Genomic DNA, 9,053 nt, shown 5'->3' on the forward strand with positions numbered 1-9,053 from the left:
TGGTGCATGAGCATTTCATGCTCCTGAATAGAGATGTAATGCTGGTGGTTCAGATGGTGCAGGGAAGGAGTCAAGATTGAACTTTTCTGTAATATATTGTGATGAAGATAGGAGACTCATCTTGTGAGGCTCGTGGGTGGCTTCTTCTGCTCCTACTGAGAAGAGCAACAATTTGCTTAAAGGTCACGGTTGTGGAAGGCAGTGGGAATGCAGGCTAAGGTGGATGCTATCCTGAGACATTAATCCTGTAATTAATGAAGTTTCTACAGCAACCTGAGACGGTGCCTGTGTTCAGGTGGATTGTAGTGGGCAAGTAATTTCAGAGGTGTGGAGAACCAGGAGTGCTGTGGGAGAAATGACAGTGCCCAGCATCACAGTTCAACCCCAGTGGGCAGCTCAGCCCCACACAATTTGTTCTTCATCCACTGTTTGGATACAGATGAAGTGCATCCAAGTGATGGCCCCTCAAGAAATGTACAATTATTAAAAGACCTGTTCACTTTTCCAATGAATTTGCAGTGGACTAACACTGATGAGAAAACAAAACTAAACAAAGCATGGCTTTGAGTTAGAAAAAACATGAAAAACAGTTTTTATTTAATATTCTGATTCTCCCTCTAAGTATTCTCCTTTGGCAATACAGGGAAAAATCAATTATTCACATGAACCTGTTGGAAATCAACAGTAAAGCCAAGCACATCTATATCATTTCATAATAAGGCATTTAAACAGTCCTTCCAGAGGCAGAATCAACCTCAGAACAGTGGTGCAGATCTCAGGCCCTGGTGACCATAGAAAGCAAAAAAGCAAACATTTCACAAGTCAACATCTGTGTGAGAGATGGATTTTCCACAGTAGTTTTTAGACTACCCACATAAATGTTTTTTTTGCAAAGAACAGGCCCTCCTGAAAAACTGCACTGAAGATGGAGGCCTTTGTGCCAAAATCCTTGTTAATCCTTTTTCCTTGTAAACATATTGGCAGACAATGCAAGTCCATTAAGACTTAATTTAATTAATCAATTTAAATATTAAATCAATTTAATATTTACAAATCCCAATTTATCTATAAATGCCCTTCCATCTCTTTACCCATTGTTCTGTCATTTGCCTGGTTTTCTGCTCCTTGCATAACATGTCGTGCTGGAATATGGTTTGGTTTGGGAGAACCTGCTGCTCTGGCTTTTTGCAGAGCCTCAGCAACAATTTTTATTACTTTAAAAGTGTGTTAAAACACTGTGTTGTCTCAGTTAAGTTTCTGCTTTACCAAAGGAAATCCATTTAGCTTTAACATATTTCCTGCCAAGTGGAAACCCGAATTGTGATTCTGTGGCCTAATTAGGCCTCCTTTGGGGATAGTCCTTGACTTTCCACTTGCTACTGGAACGACAGCAAAATCTGCTGGCCAGCCTCCTCCCTCCCTTTTATCACAGGCAGAATTAACTTGTCCCTCATGTGTTTTGGATTCCAGTCTAAATTTGGACACCAGGAGTTTTGTAGTTGATGTTGACCTTGAAACAGGGCTTGTGGGTGTCTCTGAGCACACCTGGCTGCAGGGTCCGGAAGGCCTTCAGGAGCAGAAGTGTTAACTACAGCCCCACCCAGCCTGCTTTCCTTCCTTTGTCTCACACAGCAAGTCCTTGCTCCTTTTGTCTAAGAGATCTTTCTGCTCTGGTTTGTATCTGACAAAGCCCAAATCAGAGGTTTGAAACCCCATCAGGGGTGTTTTGGGGGGAATTCAGTTCAAGGTGACTTCACCCCTGCCCTGGACTCCTGTTGCAAGTGCAGAAACTCCACTGAACATTTTGCAGGCTGTGTTTATAAGGCCTGTGTTTATAGGGCACTGTTGGGTAGGCAGGAGAGTGGTTGCTACTCAGGTCATGTTTTTTTTTTTAAATAATATTGCTCAGAAGTGGTGAAATAGGCAGCAAAATCCATACAGGGAGCAAGGGAGAGGTGGGAACCACATCTGTGTGCAGCCATGAGTTCTGGTTATCAATGTCTGTCCTGTCTGGCTCCAACCAGAAGCTCTTTTCTCCTTCATTTTATCTTTTTTTTCCGTCTTCTCTAACAGCCCATTCATTATCTGTAAAAAAAAATATTTGAAAAAAATCTTTTTTCCTGCAGTGCTTTGTCTCCTCCTCAAATTCCTGCCACATGTTAGGACTCTTACCCTTTCTGCAGTGAGAGCTGGTGATATCAGAGGCAGAGGACTGTGACCTTTAAGTGTGAAAAAGTTAGAGGAGAAGATAAGTTATAAGAAGGTTCCTGCATGAAATAATACAGTGACAAGGTGTTTTGAGGGACAAAATAACTACTAATGTATAGGTTGTAATTTCACAGCTGATGGAAAACCTCAAGTGATCTCCAAATTAAATGATAAACTGAAAAAAATGGCTTAAAGACCCAAAGATTTATTTTGCTATAGAGCAAATAATATACACAAAAATGTACAAAATATACAAAAAATATAAAATATATAAAAAATATATACAGGGCCCTGTGCTCTCCCAGTGTACAGAGGGGCCTGAAACAATCCTGAATTAGAGGCAATGATGGTACTGCAATGTTTGAAAGGCCTGTTCTATGGAAAAGTGAAAATATAGCCATTGAAGGAGAGAGGATGGATAGATAATATAGATAATATAGAGGTGTATAGATAATATAGAGATAATATATTGTAAATGAGACTGAACTAATTTGTTTAGTTGTTGCTCTTTGCCTATGCTAAAAGCAGTGCATTAAATCACTCCAAATTTCACTAACACTGAAGAAACACGTGGACCTGCACATGATCAGGTCTCTAGCGAGCCAGAAGACTAAGACAGTCCTGTGGATAACTTTGGATTTGGAATTCTATCAGCTCTTTTGTAGCTCTTTTGGCTACATCCTCTGTCTAGACTTCAGAGCCAGATTCCTCACGCTGGCAACCTGGATCAAAGGCAGAGGGAATGTTTCAAATTTACATGGGCTTAGGTGGGAGGAAGATCAGAGCAGACTCGTGACATGGCCAGTGATAGGACACGAGGAAATGGAACGAAGCTGTGCCAGGGAAAGTTCAGTTTGGACATTAGGACAAGGTTCCTCACTGAGAAGATGGTCAGCCCCTGGAACAGCTCCCCAGGGAGGTGGTCACAGCACCAAATCTGCCAGAGTTCACAGAACGGTGCTCTTAGTCATGGGGTTAATTTTAGGTGGTCCTTCAGGGAGTTGGAATTAGTGATCCTCTTGGGTCCTTTCCAACTTGAGGTATTCCATGATTCTACATTTTAGAGGTCCATCAAAATGGAACTGTAGCTGAGAGAAGACAAGGTAGTGCTGTCTGATCACCACCAAGGGGAATGGTGTCCCCAAGTTTTGGGAGTTGTTTTAGAAGGTACAGAGTCAGGAAGCACATCGGTAAGGATTTTGTAATGTCCTCATAACTGTGATGAAGGATGAACTTTGATTTAATCACAAAATCAAAAGGAGGAAAAGTCTCTTGTGTTTAGGGGAGGAAATAGGAAAGAAAAAAATCAGTGTTGAGCTCCTGTGTTTTTACTCTGGTTTTGTGGCTAAACATCTTTTCAGAAAGCCTTGAGGAGAAAATATGGAAATTATATTGGCTGATCATGTGTGCAAGGAGACCCCTTACATGTCTGGGTGAGAACAGAGGAGGTTTTCCAGAACAGGCAGATTTCATTCTGAATGCTGTGCCTTGGACACAGTCCTGGTGTGTTAAAACATAGGTGTTATCTGCAGATGCTGAAAGGAAATGTCTCATTTTTGACAAATTTATGCCGTATAACAGAAACACAAAAATACCTGTGCTGTGCCAAGCCAGAGCTCAGGCTTGCCCAGTGTCCCAGTGTCACCTTGAGCCAGGGCAGGGTGGGCAGACAGGAGCAGTGCCCTGTGACATCCCAGCAAACTCTCTGTGCTTGGCAGTCCCTGCAGGATCTTTCATTCATTGCTTTGCACTGTCACATTTTGAAACCACCAAAATACCCCAGAATGTCTAGAGCATCCCCTGGTCCAAGCTCCAAAGCTGCAGCGCACAGACAGTGCAGAATATCTCATTTTATTTCTATCCCACATGCCATTTGCTGGTTTATTTGACACTTCCCTAGTCCTTGGATCAGAGGAGCCAGAGTCTCCTTCTGATTAATTTTTTTCTGGCCCAGTCATGATTTTATACCTCTCTATCACATTCTCCTTCACTTTATCTGCCCCACAGGAAGAAGAGTCCCCTCTATTAAATCCATTCCCACACAAGAGCTGTTCCATACCTTTGATCCTGCCTGTCACCCTTCTCTGCAGCAACTCAGCAGCAACTTTTGGGCAAAGGAGAGATGGGAACCTGGTGAAGACTCACCCCACATTTATGGGACAGCACGTTGGTATCTCTCCCAGCAAAGCCTTAAAGTGGTTTTGCTGCTCAAGACCACCCATTCAGCTGACATTTTCTTGGAATACCTGTTTCACCTCCTGGGTTTCTTTCCTACATTGCAGCTATTTCTCCAGAATACAGGGGTTTTGCCCACCCCTGTCTGAAATTGGCTGTGTGGTGGTAGCACAAACCAGATTCCCAGCTCAGCTGGGAAGAGAATTAGACACTTCAAAACTTCAAGTCACACGAAGAAAGTGGTACATGTGGGGCAAATCAATGTCTCTGTGTTTGCTCTAAATACAAAAAGCACGTAAATTGCTGATTAAAACCACTGCTGCTCACAGACATCAGGAGTATGGATGAGAAGAAAGCAAATAACTCCACTTAGACCTTTACTCCAGAGCTGTGTAGGTGGGAACTAGGCATGATGGGCCCTGGTTGTTGCTCCCCTGCCAAAAAACTTGGGGCATTTATTGTTATTTTTAGCTTGTTTGATGAGGAGAACTTCCAGAAATAGTGCCTAAATCCAGAGTCTTCACAGGGTTTCTCTAGTGCAACTACTGCCTGGGATTCAAACCGTAGCGGGAAGCCCCGGTGCCAAACATGTTTCACTACCCTGCAGATTGCAGGATTAAAAAAAAAAAACAACTTCTCAGAGAAAATGCTTTCCCTTCCCACAGGACACAGGTTACCAGAAACCTCCAGGACTGTCAGCAGTTGGTAGCTGGAGCAGCTGAACTCTTCTCTGAGTTTTTTTGCAAGCTCTGTAAGAATTATTAAATTCTTAAGTTATATAAATAAATCTCTTCCCTATATGTTGCTTGAACTTAATTGGGTGATGAAAATATTGTAAGTTTGTGCTTCTAAAGCATCTTTCACACAAAGATATCAGAAGTGCTTCATAGACATTCACTAATTAAGCCATTAAACCATACAACACCCCACTGAGCCTGAAAGGATTTATAGGGATGTGTACAGTAAGAAGATTAAGTTTTACTCCTAGTAGGTTGGGGTTGGGGGGGAGGGTTTGGCTGAAAAATCAAAAAAATAAATCCAGAAGCTATTTTTCTATAGAAATGACTTAAACATCTGATACATTGGGATAATGTCAGCAAATCAGAGACAGGCAGGTTGTGGGTGGGTAGTCTTGGGACCACATCAATGAGCACCACATGGGAGGTTTCTCCATGTTTTCCTTATCCTGCACATGGAAGTAAAGTAGGCACAGCTCGATGTCAATCCCCTCAGCTTTAAAACAGCCTCTACCCACTGGCACTGCACAGTGCCCACGCTTTGAGAAACACAGGTGCCCACATGGAAAGCCTCTGGCACCTGTCCCACATCCATCACATTAAACACATCAGTGCTGGAGAAATACATCAATATATTTATATGCATTCATTTATATGCATATACTCACCCCTGACTTGGATCTGACAGCCTGGATGAGAGGAGAGGGGAGGATGGGGCTGTCACCTCCTGACTGGCTCCAGGAGGGTGAGCAGCACCCTGGGTCTGGGGAGGGGACAGATCCCACGTTTTCCCACAGGATGCCACAAGAGCAGCAGTGCTGGGTATCAACAGCCACCACCGTGTCAGCAGACCCCACTCAACAGCTCAGCTTGAGCTTTTGGGTTCTCAGCCACTTCGGTATCACCCCCATGGCACAAAAGCTGTTGGGTATCGCCTCTGCCTGTCATCTGCTCTGAGCCAGGGTGTTGAGGCTGATGGCTGGGGGACTTTGGAAAGTTTTTCAGCTGGCAGATAAACAGCAGCAAATGTTCTCAGGACAACACATTCTGGAGCCCCAATCTTATCAGGGCACTTAGGACGCAGCCTGTATACACGTTTCAGGCCAGACACTCGGAGTGCACAGACAACTACGAAGAGCACGTTGGAGGCTGCAGGCTTTTCTTGCTGCTTCTTTCTTTGTCTTGCCATCCTGCTCTAACAGGGAATGCTCTGCAGGGCTGTCGGAAGAGTGCTGAATAAAGCCAGCTTTGCAGGGATTGATGCCAAGCCTCGTATCGCTGAGTGCTTTCACACCAAAAATGCTCACCCAATTGTCTCACAGAGTGGTGGTAGAGGAAAGCAACTCAGGTCATCCACTCAAATTGTGAGGGGGGAATGTGACACAGTTCTGAGTCCTGTGCTCCCTGCACACGGATTAAAGGGTGCTTTGCATGGCATTTGGGGAAGGAGTTTGTTGCACTGCTGGTGTGCAGCCCCCATTCACTTCGCATTGCCCAGACGAGGGTAAATCAGGCTGGCAGTGCAAGTGTGGCCATGGGGCTTCTCTTAGGGTTTGATCCAGCTCTGTCAAAGCAAACTCAAACCTATCTGTACTTGATATTAGCCTCACTCCTTGCTCATTCATGAGTGCTTGTGTAGTTTGTAAAAAATCATCCCACTGCTGTGACTTGGAGAGCTCAAAAACACCAGAGACAGAAATAAGCTCTTATTAAAAAAAGAAATATTTCAACAAGTCTCTTCTCATGGCTTTTGTCTGAGTACAGTCAGGGAGTTAAAACTGAAATACAGGCATTGCAATTTGGGGTTGGCATAATCAATGTGTTTCACACCTACGTGGATGGTGTTACCTAAAACTCCTCCTCCTCCTTCCTGTCTCTGCCTGGAGTCTTTGCTGCTGCTCAGTTCCTGCTGGCAGATCCCTGTGATCTTCCTCCACCAAAACAATCTCCCCCGCTGAATTCCTCACAGCCAAGGGATGTGATGGATGTGAGCCCACGCATCAGCTCCAACTTCACGTTACAGTCAGATGTGAACTCCAGGTGAACTCCCACATATGGTGAGAGAGATGCTGCCTGATGCCAGATTCCTCTTTTCTACACTCTTTTTTGCAGTTTGGACATGACAGGTCTGTTTAATTATGCCCCCACCTCCTCTGCTGGTTCAAGACAGAGCTGTGGTCAAGATCAGACTGAGCAAGGAACATTATTGGCCTTCGACTGTAACCAACCTTAGATATTAAAAGGGGGAAAAATAGAGTCCAAGGCTGCTTGTTTGCAAGCAGAAGGGACAAGATTGCAAGGGGTAAAGGGTTCATCTTCCCATTGTTTCTCAAACCTTCTTCTCAGCATTGTTTCCCCTAAAGGCAGATGTAATTTTTGGTGTCTGTTTGTAACTTTGGTACTGCAAACACTTTCTCTGAGCCTGCTTTGCTGCTGCTTGCAAGCAGTGTTTGCCAAGCTCTTCTTGGGACATCTGTGTGATGTGTAAAGGACCCAGTGGCTGAATGAAAGCTGAAAAATGAATGGTCTGAAGAGTGATCAGAACTAAAATACTGCACTTTGGGCTGATTTTTGTGTTATTCTGCTTGATTTGGAGTTGGGTATGATGGCACAGTCCCTCCAGCAGTGCGCTGCTGTTTCTGGGTATCAGAGGTGTTGCTGGGGATGTGCCTCTATAACCAGAAAACCAAGCATAAAATAGCATTGATTTTGTTATCAGCCCTTAGTTTAGCTATGTTTTTCTCTTTTCTTTCCTCCATCACTTATATTATGGCATTTTAAAATTTCCAGGTCCTTTTATCCTAACTGAAACAATCTCCATTGCTAACAGCCACTACAAGCTAAGAATCAGATTCTGCCAAAACTGTTCCTCAGTCCCTAACATGAGGTTAGATATGGGTAGAAAAGAACATAACATAACTCACTTTTCCTTAGACTTGCCTACTTGCTTCACAGCACACCTGTATACTCCTATATTGCCATCTTACATAAACCAGTTTAATCCTGGTGTATTTTTAGCCCTTCTGTCTCCTACTTTTTCATACTTCCCTGTCCATCATCTACCTTCTCTCCTGCCTATTGAATGTTTGAAGAAATCCATAAATGCCAGGAAGTCTCCAAAGTCACAAGGGCTCTCTTTTGCCACGGCCAAGGGCTCTTCCAGGGGTCTTGTGGCCCACAGCCTCCTCTGACTGGGGGTGGAAGGGCTATGGGATGTGTCTCAGAGAGATGAGGTTGTTTGGCTTGGAGAAAAGGAGGCTCAGGGAGGACCTAATCCTGCCCTGTAACTCCCTGAAAGAGTTATCATGAGATGGTTGTGTGTCTCTTCCCTCACCCAGTTAACAAGTGACAGGATGAGAGGAAACAGCCTCAGGTTGCTCCAGGGGAGGTTTAGATTACACATGAGGATTTTTTTTTTCACAGAAATAATTGTAAAACATTGGTGTAGATTCCTCAGCAGAGTGCTGGAGTTGCCATCCCTGGAAGTGTTCAAAAATGTGTAGATACAGCACTTGAGGACATGGTTTAATGGTGAACTTGATGGCTGGAGCTGATGGTCTTAAAGGTCATTTCCTACATTAACATTCTAATATTCTGTGGTTCTAAGAAGTCACCGTTTCTTTTCATCACCAGTGAGACAGATATGCTCTTGCAGTGGGTTTTTCACATAATGTTTTATTGCTCATTTTTGATTTTTATCTTGCCAAGGATTTTGCACCAGGATCAGAGAGCTGAACACCCACACTGAGGCTTTTTTTATAAGGTCACTTGACATCTTCCTTCCAAGCATCTGGTATTATCTTGCATGAGAATGCTCTTTAGATAAACATCTGTCTGAGGCTTATCTGGGCTCAGATTGTGTTCACAGACAGCAAGAGAAGAATACAGGGGTTTAAAACTTTTCCTTCTGTTAAAAATCTGTTTAAACTTTAC

General features: G+C 43.7%; 1 long non-coding RNA gene across 1 annotated transcript; it reads right to left on the minus strand.

Moving 5' to 3' along the window:
• Positions 1–1,102: 1,102 nt before the first annotated feature.
• On the minus strand, positions 1,103–5,133 carry LOC148185257 (uncharacterized). Its single transcript, XR_015773956.1, has 3 exons — positions 5,061–5,133; positions 2,173–2,219; positions 1,103–2,085 (listed from the first exon to the last, which is right to left on the minus strand). It is a non-coding gene; the product is annotated as an uncharacterized LOC148185257 (long non-coding RNA).
• Between the last annotated feature and the right edge of the window lie 3,920 nt (positions 5,134–9,053).

Source organism: Pseudopodoces humilis, chromosome 1, assembly GCF_049639895.1.
Source record: "Pseudopodoces humilis isolate 2021_Gansu_Grassland_sample_001 chromosome 1, ASM4963989v1, whole genome shotgun sequence".
Classification (NCBI taxonomy): domain Eukaryota; kingdom Metazoa; phylum Chordata; class Aves; order Passeriformes; family Paridae; genus Pseudopodoces; species Pseudopodoces humilis.